Raw genomic sequence first — 14,385 nt, 5'->3', positions numbered from 1 at the left:
AAACTCGGTCCTGGGGTACCCCTGGGTATGTTGTTTTTGGTCCAACCCCAATCGACATCAGACAATTTCAGCAAGCTGTTAATGTTTCTTAACCATTGGGTTGTATTAAGGGTCAAAAATGACCTGTCACTATGTTTAAGAGCAAAATTATCTTTTTTCAACTTGAAATTTGATGACAAAGTTTGTGATGAGTGACAGGTTGTTTCGTCATGCAAAATAGATTCAGGGTTCAAGTAAGCTGCTTTATTTCAGGGGTTTAGTGCAGGGGGGTCATTTTTTCAAGGGGACTATACAGGGTTAATTGCATGCTTTTCATTTTAAAATGGATTCTTTACCTTAATGACCACAGTGAGTCAGGCCTTGGTTTAACGCAGAGGTGTACAAGGGCCGATCCGTTTCAGGATTTTTGGCAAACTTTATTATTTAATTGACTAAATCATATCTCATGTGACATGTGTATGAGTTCCGGCTACAGCTGCAGACTTCAAGTGTATCCTAATGATTTTACTTATCCTCTTGAACCACATTTTGACAGATTGCTATGGATACCATGAAGAATAAAATCCCCATGTTCATATTATAGTATATTGCAAATGAAAATAGCATAAAAAGTGGTAAATTATTTTTAACTGATCAACAGTGAATTGAATCAGGAGTGTCCTAATTTCCTAAAGTGTTGACATGTGGCCAGAAGAACTAATCATTTGGAACCAATTTAAAGGCAAAGAAAATGAAAACAAGGCAAACCTGCACTGTTCAATGACCTAATTATGAGCTTTTTAGTTAACCTCAGTCTTATTTGTTACCTGTTCTTATGCAAATGCTTGCAAGATATGAACATGGGAATTTTATTCTTCATGGCATTTCAAACCTATTTCTGCCATAATGTGCTTTAAAGATCCAATGGCATGATGTGTGGTCAGCATTCTGACACATAATGGCTGCCTGTGCATCATCCAGGTGGGTGCTACTAATTTGTGGTGTTGATGCAAGTTTCCTCCGTCATGTAATGCAATTTAAGTATGAAAAAAAGATATATGTAAATATATGCAAAGAGTTATTATTTATTCATAAATTCAGTCATTTATTGAATTTATTCATTGAAGCATCTGGTTTGGATCCAGGGTGCTGGTGATACCACTGTAGATTGTTCAGATTAAGAGCTGAGTAGTTGCATGACAGAGTAACACTGCTGCCACACAGAACATGCTCTTCTCTAGATGTGGATGTAATTGCATCCTGTCCTAGGCTTTCACCTGGAGTCCAGATGATATGAAATGGTTTTATGAGTACAATAATATACATTAATGGTAGCAAATATTATTCCTAGTAATTATTTTTCTTACATTATATAATGCAATCTCCAGTTCCAGTTTTAATAATGGGACTTTCAAATCAAGCCTTATGTCTGAATGAAACAACAGCACCACGGATCAGAAAAATGCAATCTGTCACTTACCCATGATAGTAGAACAAAATAGAAGAAGTAAACAGCAGAGCATCATGAAAGTTTTTCCAAAGAAACACTGACTTTAAGCACAGCTAGAACAGAACACATCCTCTACATTGAATCGCTCTGCATACTGTAGTTCTAGGAGGAAACTCCTCCTTCTCATTCACGATTTAGCTCTGGATGCAAAACACATGCTGTACATGTCAGACCTCTGCAGTTTAAAAAGCAGGATCATTTTGAAGTGATCATCTAGACCATAGACAGCATTGATTTGTTTATTTGACTGGAAATATTTCACATTCAGAATGAAATTAGTATGTCATCTGTTTATTATACAGTGGTGCCATGCATGAAAGCTTTGTTACAGTATAGACCTCACAAGCACTTGGAATAGAGAAAATCCAAGTTAATATACTGACCCTACACATACCCCACTACTCTGCTTCCATCAGGTTACTGAGGGATTCTGATACATGAGTAGCAATGGGAGTCAACTTCATCAGCTTTTCACAGAAAGGCCCCTAATATGAAGTCAAGGACTTACAGCCTCATTCTGATGAATTATTTAAGACCAATGTGTTTTCCTATTTCTTTTTTTTTTCTTTTACAAGTTTTACTGTAACAGTGTCCCAACTGGTTGTTATACCTTAATTTAGAGTGTAGCATTCAGATTTAATGCTATTGAGATTTAATGAACTTCTTTCTTAGTATTATCATATCTCTTCTGCTACAGTCTAGGGTTGGATCACTGCCAAACAATGCATCAGAAATGACATGAGAAGAAAAAAGGAAACATCATTATTTTTGCACCACAAAATGTATTACATTCTGTACAAATAGATAACAGGTGCATTGGACTGAGTCCAAGTATGAAGATACCACATTATGAGGCATTTCCTGCTCCTTCTGATTAAAAACACCATCAAAGTGATGGAATCCTAGCAGGTTTTTGTATGAGAGCTGGCATTAATATATCACTGTGAGCCGCCACAGTGCACAGTAATACAATGCAGAGTCTTCTGGAATTAAGTTTGAAATTGTCAAGGTTGTTTTGCCACTGGACGCCTCCGCAGTTGCTTCAAATCGTTGTTCGGCAAAATTTGCTGTGCGTGAGCTGGACCCCCTGTACAGTATAAACTGAAGGGCTGACCCAGGGGACTGACGGTACCAGATGTAGCGGCCTGAGCCGCTCGTGCTTGTGATACATTCCATGGATACTTGTTGTCCTTCTGTCATATTTAGTAATTTGACTTTTCCAGAAGAAATGCCTAAAAGTAATACATAGAGAAATATAAATAATTCAGTTTCACAATTCAATTTAGTAACCGGAACAAACCAATGTCTTCTGATGAGGTCAGTAAAGCTAACTTACAGAAGGTAACAGTTAACACCAGCCCGGTAAAAAGCTGCATCTTGTTGTGAGGTGAAGCTTCAGGTTATTAGAGGAGAGAGAACCTGGGGCAGAATATGTGCCTTAGTTTTTCTGTGGGGATGTGTGGGAGGGGCAACAGTGACCTGAAGAGAATGTAAAACTACTGAATGTGTCATTTGTAAATGAAACAGAGAATTAATTTGTAATTGTATTGAATGCATCCTCACACCTCCGGATGCTATATTACCCTGTGGGGCTGTGGGCCACCCCTGCATGACTACACTGTGCTTAAACAAATGCTTGAGATGGATGGGCTAAAAATATTATATTGGCTTATCAATAAACTGCTGAACTGTTATAAACAAAATAAAATGCAAAGCTACTTCAAATATTCTAATAACTTCATTGGATTAAGATATTAGAATTACTTGAATGAGGGGTAATGGAATTACTGGAAATTCAAAACAACTTGATGGAGAACAGTGGAAATAAATGCTGCAACTGCTTGAGAAAAAGTCTGTAAGTAGAGAGCATTTTGCCCAATTTCTTATTTAGAATTCAAAAGATTCCAATTTCTGCTCCACCCTACTCTCCTTTAAGGAGGAGAAACAAGCCCATGGGTGTGGATGTCTGTTGTGCGATATATTTCAGAGGGGGCTTTGACTTTTTTTGGATGAAGTGAATTTGATGCAAAAACATTTTAAACCACTGATCTACACCACTAGATATAACTTAAATGTGATTTTGTGATTGTGCCACCAGTTGAAAAAAGTTAGTGACACCAACGATACCAGTTGAAAAAGTTAGTCTGGTGCCCTACTGTATATGATAACAGTATCCAGGTTTGACACAGAAGGAGGTTTTTGTCTGAGGTGATATACAGACTAGCACAATGTGGGCCTCAGAGCACAGTAGTATGTGGCAGAGTCAGACAGCACAGCTGCAGCTATCTTCAGATTAAAGGTCCTGTCAGACTTCTCAAGATGAGCTGAGAGGCCTTCCTTATAACCATTTCCACGGAAATTAGAATTACTGAGGATGAGCTCTGGTGATTTAGTATCTCTCTGGATGTACCAGAAGAGATAAGGAAAGTTATCAGTTGTTTCATACTGACAGTACAGTGATGCCATCTCATTTGCTGTCAGGAACACTGAGTGATTTTGAAGGACAGAGTCACCTTGTGTGTTATCTGGAAAACATAAGAAGATGGAAACACGGTTCAAATGTAATATTTTAATTTAAGTAGTGATAGCATACACTGGGAATACATTTGAAATTATTTGTGTTTTATTTGTTAAAAAATTCTATTCAGAAAATTGCCAAAATGCCTAGAATGAAAAAAAAAAAAATCTCACCAATGAAACAAAGTAGAATTCCACAGAATAAAGTGAGCATTTGTGCTTGTAGTCTGCGTGTGCTGAAGTCCCTCTATGTGTCCTCTCTCTCAGTGAGTTATAACAGCACAGTGCTGAAGTCCCTGTATGTGTCCTCTCTCTCAGTGAGGTATAACAGCACAGTTCTGAAGTCCCTGTATGTGTCCTCTCTCTCAGTGAGGTATAACAGCACAGTACTGAAGAGGTGTTGTTCTTGTCGCTCCTGTATTACCCACCCCCTGGGGTCTCACACATCCAGCCTCTAGTGGCAGTGGTATGTAGATTGGTCATAAACAAATAGCATTCTTACTCTTAACTATTAGCATTTTTAACAATATTCTCCAGTTGGTGTTTACTGTGAGACCACTCCCCTCACAGTATTTCTGTTAGACTGCCAATCACTCTTTTGTTATTCTCATTTCTTAATATAAAGTTTGAATTGTCTGTCATATAGCATCAGAACAATAATACATTTATGGGAAAGTGTGCACAGAGGATAAATGGCACTACAGCTGAAGTCACTACACTTTTCGAGGCCCAGTAAAATAGTGTTTTTTTCAGCAGGTGCACTTCATTGGCTCATTGACTAGGACCTGTGTTCAGCATGACTGATGATAATTTAATAAAATACAAAACTACCCTAAAGTATTATAACACTGTCAAACACTAATCATTTAAATACAAATTTTAATTGAATTTCAATTTCATCATTTAACAATTGAATATTTAGATTTTCCAAGAAGTTGTTTTGACATGGCTAGGGATGCTGACCTAGAGGTACTTTTTATCTTATGCTACCATTTTTAATGACACTTTAACTCAAATTTGCGATTGATAGGTAACGCTCTCAATTTTCAATTTTGCAAGATGAAACAGTCACACGTAGAACTGCAGGAGAGCTATTGCGCCACCTAGAGTAACATTGATCAGAACATTGATGTTGCCTGTGACTTCCTGGGACATTATTGGAAAACAAATGAAAAAGTTAAATAAACTACAATACAATATGCCTAAAAACTATGTTTGACTTGCATGTACTTTATTACTGACCACAATTCCAGAAGTAAATACAATTTACCCAGGTCATATCTTTGTAGCAGTAACTGCATTCCTCAATAAAAAAGAATCCTAGAGATGCTTAATGGCAGCAATTAGTAAGAATTACAGAATACATATGTGTGATTATTATTATTTTTATTATTTATTATTATTATTATTTTTATTTTATTTATTATTATTATTATTATTATTATTATTATTATATACTGAAATGTGCTACCTGCACTGAAGATTTTTCTTGTGTTGTCAGGTTTTTGTACAGAGATTATGGGTTTCCTGTCACTGTGGGCCTCAAGGCACAGTAATACAGTGCAGAGTCTGACACTTTACCAGAGGAGATCTCCAGATGCACAAGGCTCTTTGTATTTTCATGTTTCACAGTGAATCCATTGTTTTCTACTATCTCTTTGGTTCCAAGGATGAGGAGGAGGAATTCAGGTTTGGATCTGGGGTATTGGCGATACCAGTGTAGACTGTCTCCAGTAGTATAACCAGTGTAGCTGCATGACAGTGTGACACTGCTGTCCTCCGAAGTTTGCACTACATTACCTATTGATGTAATCCCATACTGAAAACTTTCACCTGCAAAAGAGAATATTTTTTTCATTTTATATTACCCGTCATGTGTCCTTTTTAATAGTTAAGGAAATTTGTCCAAAAAGACAATTCAGCCATTGTTATATGTTGGAGTGTCTACCTAACGACCAATTTATTAAAATAAACATCAGTCCAGCTGTATTGGAGCTTATCTGAAACAGCTCCACAGATGAAATAATTGCAGGATTCCACTTACCCACCACTGCTGATAACAGAAGTAAACAGTGAAACATCATGACAGCTGTTAGAAAGACACTGACTCTACGCACAGCTAGAAGTCCTCCACTCTGACTCCACTCTTAACAGGAAACTTCTTCCACTCACTGACTACAGACTAGTTAGCCCCTCCCCCAGACTGTTAAACAAAATACGTTTTTCCTGACTACTGACATACAAAATGAACTGCTAATAATATCTATTTTTAGTTTCATATAAAGCTGCCATACTTTAGTGCCTTTATCAAAATTTGGCCAGTTGCTCAATTCAATATTTCACTCAGTTTTACAAGGCAATTGACACCTGAAAATGTAGCACCCCACATCAGTTTTATTTATGCATATAACATATTTCTGGATGAAAAAGCTGTCTCTTAATATCTACCTTCAGTAAGTAACTTATTTCATTTCACAACATCTTATTGCCAGATTTGGTAACGTTATATTTTACTGGCAAGGTTGGTATGAAAGTGCTGCCAAAATGATGTTCCGTTGCCCAGTACCTCATTTTACTTACGATGTTTCTTTACTTCTATACTCATATTATATCAACTTGTGCAGTGCCATAAGAAATTCCATCGTTTTGGGAAAACGATAAACTACACCATCTTCTGGATAACTGAAGCCACTGCAGCATAGCTAACTGTTTCTCCAGCTTGTGCACTCCCATGATAGTGTCTCATGAAAAGCATACCAGTGTGCTATGGGAAGCTGTCAGATCTGAATAAAATACTACATATTCACCCCCCTTCCCTATTTGATTATTGTGGCTCTGCTTAAAGTATGTCTTGAGGAAGCCCTGTGCATCTCTTGCATCCTTAGTTCATTCATTTTCCATTTTTCAAGTTACAGTTGTGCAACAACCCCTGAGAACACAGACACATATGCATACAAAAAAAGACAAGTGTCAACTTGTTTGTCATATATCATCCAAGATGCAGGCATATAAAGCTTAAAGTCCACATGTAATGCATTCAATTTGTCAGTGTTTCTTTGCATTTGCCAAACATCTAGAAAGTTTAAATTGTGAGCAAAAAATATTTTGAAATATACTGACCTGCCTATTATTATATATTACAATACATGTGTGAACAAGCCTTCAGAATGAATTCAGACATTGAACTTAATATTGCATGGTGCCTGAAAGAAAGATAATCTTAATCATACAATGATGATGATGGCTCAAAGTAGTACTTGTGTTGCTCCATTGGTTCAGTTTGTGTCAGGTTTTTGTACAGAGTTTATGGGTTTCCTGTCACTGTGGGCTGCAAGGCACAGAAGTACAGTGCAGAGTCTGTCATTTTAGCAGAGGAGATCTCCAGATACACATAGTTGTTTTCTTTTTCATGTTTAACAGTAAACCCCTCTTTCTCTGCTCTCTCATTGTATTTGTTGATGCGGATGATGAATTCAGGTTTTGATCTGGGGTATTGGCGATACCAGTGTAAATCATCCCCAGCAGTAGAAGAAGTGTAGTTGCATGACAGTGTGACACTGCTGCCTTCCAAAGCTTGCACTGCATTAGTTGCTGATGTGATTCCGTCCTGAAAACTTTTACCTGTGGAAGATATTTTTTATTACATATATTCAAGTAATCCTTGCCACAAAAGCCATGAGTTACTCAAATCAATACATAATTTAAATTCATACGTTAGACTGGTGAAGTGATTAATGAGAAAAAAAAATGATAATAATGTAACTATAAACTTAATTGTCCAATATACACTGTATATTTCATTTCTAAATATTAATTAAATTGTATTGAATTTATATGTAGAATGGCGCTTACCAATCATTGTTGAAAACAGGAGAAACAAACAGTGCAGCATCGTGGTAGCTGTTAGAAAGAACACTGCAAGAAGAGAATAAGTCATCTACTCCCTCTGCATCACTTTGACAGGAAACACAACCACTCATTGCACAGTTAGCCCCTCCTTTACATAGGAAATGAATGAGTATCATCACCTTTACAAAAATATGAAATATAGACTAATGCCAAAATAGTGCATTGGATTCTATCAAAAAGTCAGGCTTTTGTTTTGAATTCAATTCATTATGACATGTACAGTCCATGTAGTATTTTGTGATGTTTTTTGCTAAACTTCATCATAAATAATATTTCATTATTAGTCTTCTGAATATATGAGCAAATTACGTTTGAAAAAATATACATTATTTCTATAGAATTGCAACAACTGTTATTGCAGTGTATTAGGCGAAACTGTACAGAGTACTGTATGTTCCCCTTTGTACTCAGTGTTTTTGTAAGGGAGGTGAATACTTCATCACCACTGTGGGCCTCAGTGCACAGTAATACACAGCAGAGTCAGACAGCTGCACCTTCTGTATTGTGAAAGGTACACTGCTGGATGTTTTGTTGAGATGAGCATCAAATCTCCCAAACCCTGGTGCAGTTTCTCCAGGTGTATATAGATCCCGTCTAAGTATGGACTTAAGAAATCAATTTGGATATTGTATGTACCAGAAGAGATATTGTGATGTATCACTTGTCCTATAATTACAGCCCAGTGTCACAGATTCTCATTCAAAAGCAATCACATCTCCTGTGGACTGAGTCACTGTGTCTTCAGCTCTGAATTCTGAAAAAATGAACAGTTATCTGTCATAAAGCAAGTAAAACATGAAAACTGAATGAAAGAATGAAAGTTAATTCATACCAATGCAATAGATGCAAATCATCAAAATCTTCAGCCCAAACTCATAGCTGCACTGCACACAATGTTAGTTACAAATGAATAACTAACTTCAAAGTTACTTTGACCGTGAAATGATTGTTGGTGGCAGAAAGGGTAGTTTGAGTATCTCAGAAACGGCTGATCGCCTGGGATTTTCACGCAAGAGTTTGCAAGGAATGGTGCAAAAAAATAATAATTAATTAATTAATTTTTAAAAATCCAATGAGCATGCTGCTGCAGACAGTTCTGCAGACAGTAATAATAATTAATGAGAGACCATGGGCGGTTCTAATGGGGTGGCCAGGGTGGCACAGGCCACCCCTAAAATCTGATTGGCCACCCCACTGCCACCCCACAGGTTGTCAGTCTGCCTTTACAAAGACAGTCTTTTCGTTCTGCTGCCACTGCATAAAAGCTTCAAAATGTGCGTCAAAAGCCCGTCTGTCTGAAGCGCCAATCTGATTAGCCACCCCATTGCCATAGTGATTGGCTGTTTTGGCAGTCAATCTGTTTTTAACCGTTTTTAACCGTTTTTCCTATTTGAAGACTGAAAAATGTGCGGCAAAAATCGTGACAGGACAGTTTGTTTGGTGAATTTAGTTCTAAGTGAAATTTGTAAACCTTTAATATTTATTTTGCTCTTGTCAGGGTGACAGGTTAAACATTTTCATTGTTATGGTTGAAATATGAATGTTAACGTTTGAATGTTAAGGTTATGGTTGAAATATTGAAATATCATCATTAAATAACATCAAGCTAGCTAACGTTAGCTGATTAAATTGAAGACTAGTGACTAGCTAGTTAACGACCGTTAGTCTCAACAAGAAATACATTACTTGAATGCTGTGTTTAATATAATATGGCCCCCTGGGGAATAACTAGCTAACTAACTAGTCAACTAAATCTATATAGCCAAATCGTTCATTGATGTAGTTAGTTAGGTGGCGTAACGTTAGTGTTAAATTACCTAGCTAGATAGATAGTCAGATAACTGTCGCTAGCTTACGTTAGCTAGAATGCCAGCGCGTATTATCGACCTGCTACGCGCGATGAACAGCAAAACATTAAGGTATTTACAAACTTCCTTTCCACAAAAGAAAACTGTGACATACCTACAAACAAAACAGCCATTAGGAAAGTTAGCTGGGTTGCAAACCACAAAGCCTTATTGTCGTGTGGCTCTTCAGTGCACTGTCCTCAGGCAGTGTGGCATGGAATAAGGAATAGAATGCTCCAAGGCCCAGGGCATTCTATTCCTGATTCCATGCCACATTTTTGTCACACTGCCTGTTCTTTGCACACAGCGCACCAAAGAAAGTGCCTCAAAATTGTGCCCTTTGTGTTAATGCAGAGAAAGATACCCAGGGCTTGCATTATGCATTTTTGTTTGTTTGATAGAGCTTTTGTCTACTGAACTCCTTAACTTTTGTTAGTGAGCTCATAAAAGGATCTTGATGACAAAAGCCTATTTATTTGTCATTGTTAATGTCCTGTACATTAGCTTATCAGTAGCCTATAGCCTATATAATTAATATCTTAGTAGACTAGTAATGCATATTGTTTTGTCGTTTGTTTCACACGTGAAACAATAAAAAACATAAATAACCCCCAAAAATGTTTCTTGCGCATGAAGACAGGAGATAAGATGGCCACCCCCGAACCGCCCTTGGCCACCACTTGGCCACCCCAGTAAAACAAATCCTAGAACCGACCCTGTCAGAGACGTCAGAGGAGAATGGCCAGAATGGTCAAAGCTGACAGGAAGGTGACAGTAACACCAAAACCACACATTACAACAATGGTATGCAAAAGAACATCTCTGAACACACAACGCATCATAACTATATCATAACTGGATAGGCTACAACAGTAGAGGTATTCTGCCCTCTGCAAATACGTCCCTTGTATTGTTTAGACAGATAGCGAACACATAAAAGACTCCAGGCTTGACTCCACGTTGAGTGTATTTACTGAAAATCTTTGTTGTTTTTTGTAAAACTGCAACAGAGACAATGGTATGTACATGTTACAGGTATACAATATAATAATATGAATGTAACCAGTGGATCATTGTGAATAGTACTTCCGGGTTATTCCCCTATTAGTTGTTTACATTTTGCCACAGTAGCGACCGGGAGCGCAAGCTCGTTCATTGCACATCTGGCTTTGATCTCGTAATCATGCTAATAGCAATGAGGATAAAACCAGGAAGAGGCAGCTTGTGGAAGGTTTGCTCTTTGTTCATTCTGGAATCCATTTGCGGGGAATAGATGGGAATTCTGGCGAGGTAGGTGAGCTGGCGTTTGTGTAAGGCATGTTAACTTGGGTAGTTTAACTAAACATTGTATGTGTTAACAGTCGCCAGGTATCCTCCTTTTCTGTGGTTCGGCTGCAGTGCGGCCGTGTGTCAAACGGTGACTACGGTAGTTGAGTTATTTTACTATTTTATTGATCTGTTGGTTAAATGCTTTTAGTGTAATGTTAATGTGTTTTTTCTTAGGTTGCTGCTGTGTCTGAAGGCAACGGGTTTGTGTGCGTATATATGTGCTATGCTACAGGTATGATACATGCGCCAACATTGCTGGTACCACTAATTGTTTGAATTATAATATGACGCACTATATTATGGTTGAATATGGGTACTGATTTTATGTATGTATTTGCAGGAGTCTGCCATTGCTGTTTTGCCTGAGTTTATGTATTTTTGTTTATTTGACTTGTTACAAACAAGGTGTTTGGTTGGGCAATGTTTGATGGCCCTTGGCTGCTTGTATTTGTGTAAGATTTCCTTCCCACTACGCTCAGCTTCCGGGTACTGGCTGGTCCACTAGTTTAAGCATTTAGCTTAGTGGATTGACCTTTCTGTGTTCTCCTTTCTATCAACAGAAGCCAGTGAACGTGGTTCCAGTGTATTGGGGGCATTGGGTGGTTCCTTTCCTGCACTGTATGAGGTGAACTAAGCTTAAAGTTAATAATCACTTTCACATTATTCTTGTGGTTTGCCGTGTATGCTTTGGTGTGTTTTGATACACTCTTAGATATTGGAGCACTCGGAGTGGTTGCTGTGTTGAACTGCTCTCTCTTTCTCCCAGTATGCCAGGTAACTACTCTCATTGGCCAAATTAACTAATCGCTTATTTATGCTCACTTTAGGACTGCCAGTACCCTGTGCTTGCTACTTTCCTGCCTTTCTCTCTATATGCTGATGGCTCATGTGCTTTTAACTATAAGACCTATTTTTGTAATAAAGATATGCTATTGATTAATTCCTCTTTAATGAGTCAATCTATTTAATAAATATTGCCCAGTCAACTGGAATACCTGTCTCTGTCTTATTTGTACAGCTTGATTCTGGGTGGGGGGGGGAAACCTGAAGTGTGAACTGTAAGTCTTAAGGTGCAAGGCCTTAGGTGGCGTAATCTGGTCTTTTGCCATTTTCAGTGTAACCGAGGGTTCCATATATATGCAACATCATGCAACTTCAACATAGTTCTTATTAATAACATTTTTCTCTCCCTTCACAGGTTTCCAGATTCCAACAGAAATGTTCATCAGCTGTAATGAGTGCAATTTAGCTATAACCAACAACTTAATATTACAGGATGATTTCTTCCCAGGTAAGTACAGTAGGTGAGTATACATAGCTGCATAGCAATACAACATCCAACAAACATAAATTGTAGCTAACAATGTGCTCACACAGCCTAGCTAAACAGCAGTTAGCTCACAGTTAGCTTAGCAATGGCATATAAACGTCCGGTTCTAACAACCAAAAACTAATTATTTTCACAGTTTCCTGAACTCAAATGTCCAAGTTAAATAAGAAAGGAGCAACCATACTCACTGATAGATCTACTCTATGGGTTGGACGACAACTGAAGTAGGCTTGGAGCACGAACACGTTTGCCTGCTTCTGAAGAGAATCACACGATGGCACACACGAGGGGCCGTGTCTAATTATTTTCTTAAAGGCGCAGTACCTACTGGCGACAATGGTACTTAGAAACGGACAGGAGTCAGAACAAGAGGTCTAAAAAAGAAGTCTAATAAATACCTAATAAAGTGCTCACTGAGTGTATATTTCTCCACAATCACTCATCTATACATAATCTACCCAAAATGCACAGTCCTTTGAAGGGTAAACATTGTAAAGGCACATATCTATATCTCCCAGACAGCAACAACACATATAGCATCTTGTAACAGCCATAAATCAAAGTGAATTGTTGAAATGCAGCTACTACAGTGGTGTGAAAAAGTGTTTGCCCCCTTCCTGATTTTTATTTTATTTTTTTTTTTGCATGTTTGTCACACTTAAATGTTTCAGATCATCAAACAAATTTAAATCTTAGTCAAAGACAACACAAGTAAACACAAAATGCAGTTTTTCAATGAAGGTTTTTATTATTAAGGGAGAAAAAAAATCCAAACCTACATGGCCCTGTGTGAAAAAGTGATTGCCCCCCCTGTTAAAACATAACTTAACTGTGGTTTATCAAACCTGAGTTCAATTTCTCTAGCCACACCCAGGCCTGATTACTGCCATACCTGTTCTCAATCAAGAAATCACTTAAATAGGACCTGCCTGACAAAGTGAAGTAGACCAAATGATCCTCAAAAGCTAGACATCATGCCGAGATCTAAAGAAATTCAGGAACAATTGAGAAAGAAAGTAATTGAGATCTATCAGTCTGGAAAAGGTTATAAAGCCATTTCTAAAGCTTTGGGACTCCAGCGAACCACAGTGAGAGCCATTATCCCCAAATGGCGAAAACATGCAACAGTGGTGAACCTTCCCAGGAGTGGCCAGCTGACCAAAATTACCCCAAGAGCGCAGCGAGGACTCATCCAAGAGGTCACAAAAGACCCCACAACAACATCCAAAGAACTGCAGGCCTCACTTGCCTCAGTTAAGGTCAGTGTTCATGACTCCACCATAAGAAAGAGACTGGGCAAAAATGGCCTGCATGGCAGAGTTCCAAGATGAAAACCACTGCTGAGCAAAAAGAACATGAAGGCTCGTGTCAATTTTGCCAGAAAACATCTTGATGATCCCCAAGACTTTTGGGAAAATATTCTGTGGTCTGACGAGACAAAAGTTGAACTTTTTGGAAGGTGTGTGTCCCATTACATCTGGCGTGAAAGTAACACCTCATTTCAGAAAAAGAACATCATACCAACAGTAAAATATGGTGGTGGTAGTGTGATGGTCTGGGGCTGTTTTGCTGCTTCAGGACCTGGAAGACTTGCTGTGATAAATGGAACCATGAATTCTGCTGTCTACCAAAAAATCCTGAAGGTGAATGTCCGGCCATCTGTTCGTGACCTCAAGCTGAAACGAACTTGGGTTCTGCAGCAGGACAATGATCCAAAACACACCAGCAAGTCCACCTCTGAATGGCTGAAGAAAAACAAAATGAAGACTTTAGAGTGGCCTTGTCAAAGTCCTGACCTGAATCCTATTGAGATGCTGTGGCATGCAAGCAAATGCTTGATTGCAGTTGTTGCTGCTAAGGGTGGCCCAACCAGTTATTAGGTTTAGGGGGCAATCACTTTTTCACACAGGGCCATGTAGGTTTGGATTTTTTTTCTCCCTTAATAATAAAAACCTTCATTTAAA

General features: G+C 38.2%; 1 long non-coding RNA gene across 1 annotated transcript; it reads right to left on the bottom strand.

Annotated features, from left to right (window-relative positions):
• Positions 1-7,279: 7,279 nt before the first annotated feature.
• On the bottom strand, positions 7,280-12,692 carry LOC133127997 (uncharacterized). The gene is made up of 3 exons (XR_009708695.1): positions 12,610-12,692; positions 7,859-7,921; positions 7,280-7,627 (listed from the first exon to the last, which is right to left on the bottom strand). It is a non-coding gene; the product is annotated as an uncharacterized LOC133127997 (long non-coding RNA).
• Positions 12,693-14,385: the final 1,693 nt, after the last annotated feature.

This window comes from Conger conger, chromosome 5 (genome assembly GCF_963514075.1).
Source record: "Conger conger chromosome 5, fConCon1.1, whole genome shotgun sequence".
NCBI classification, from domain to species: domain Eukaryota; kingdom Metazoa; phylum Chordata; class Actinopteri; order Anguilliformes; family Congridae; genus Conger; species Conger conger.
Note: the sequence above shows the minus strand (reverse complement) of the source record. Positions and strands in the feature narration are given on the sequence as shown.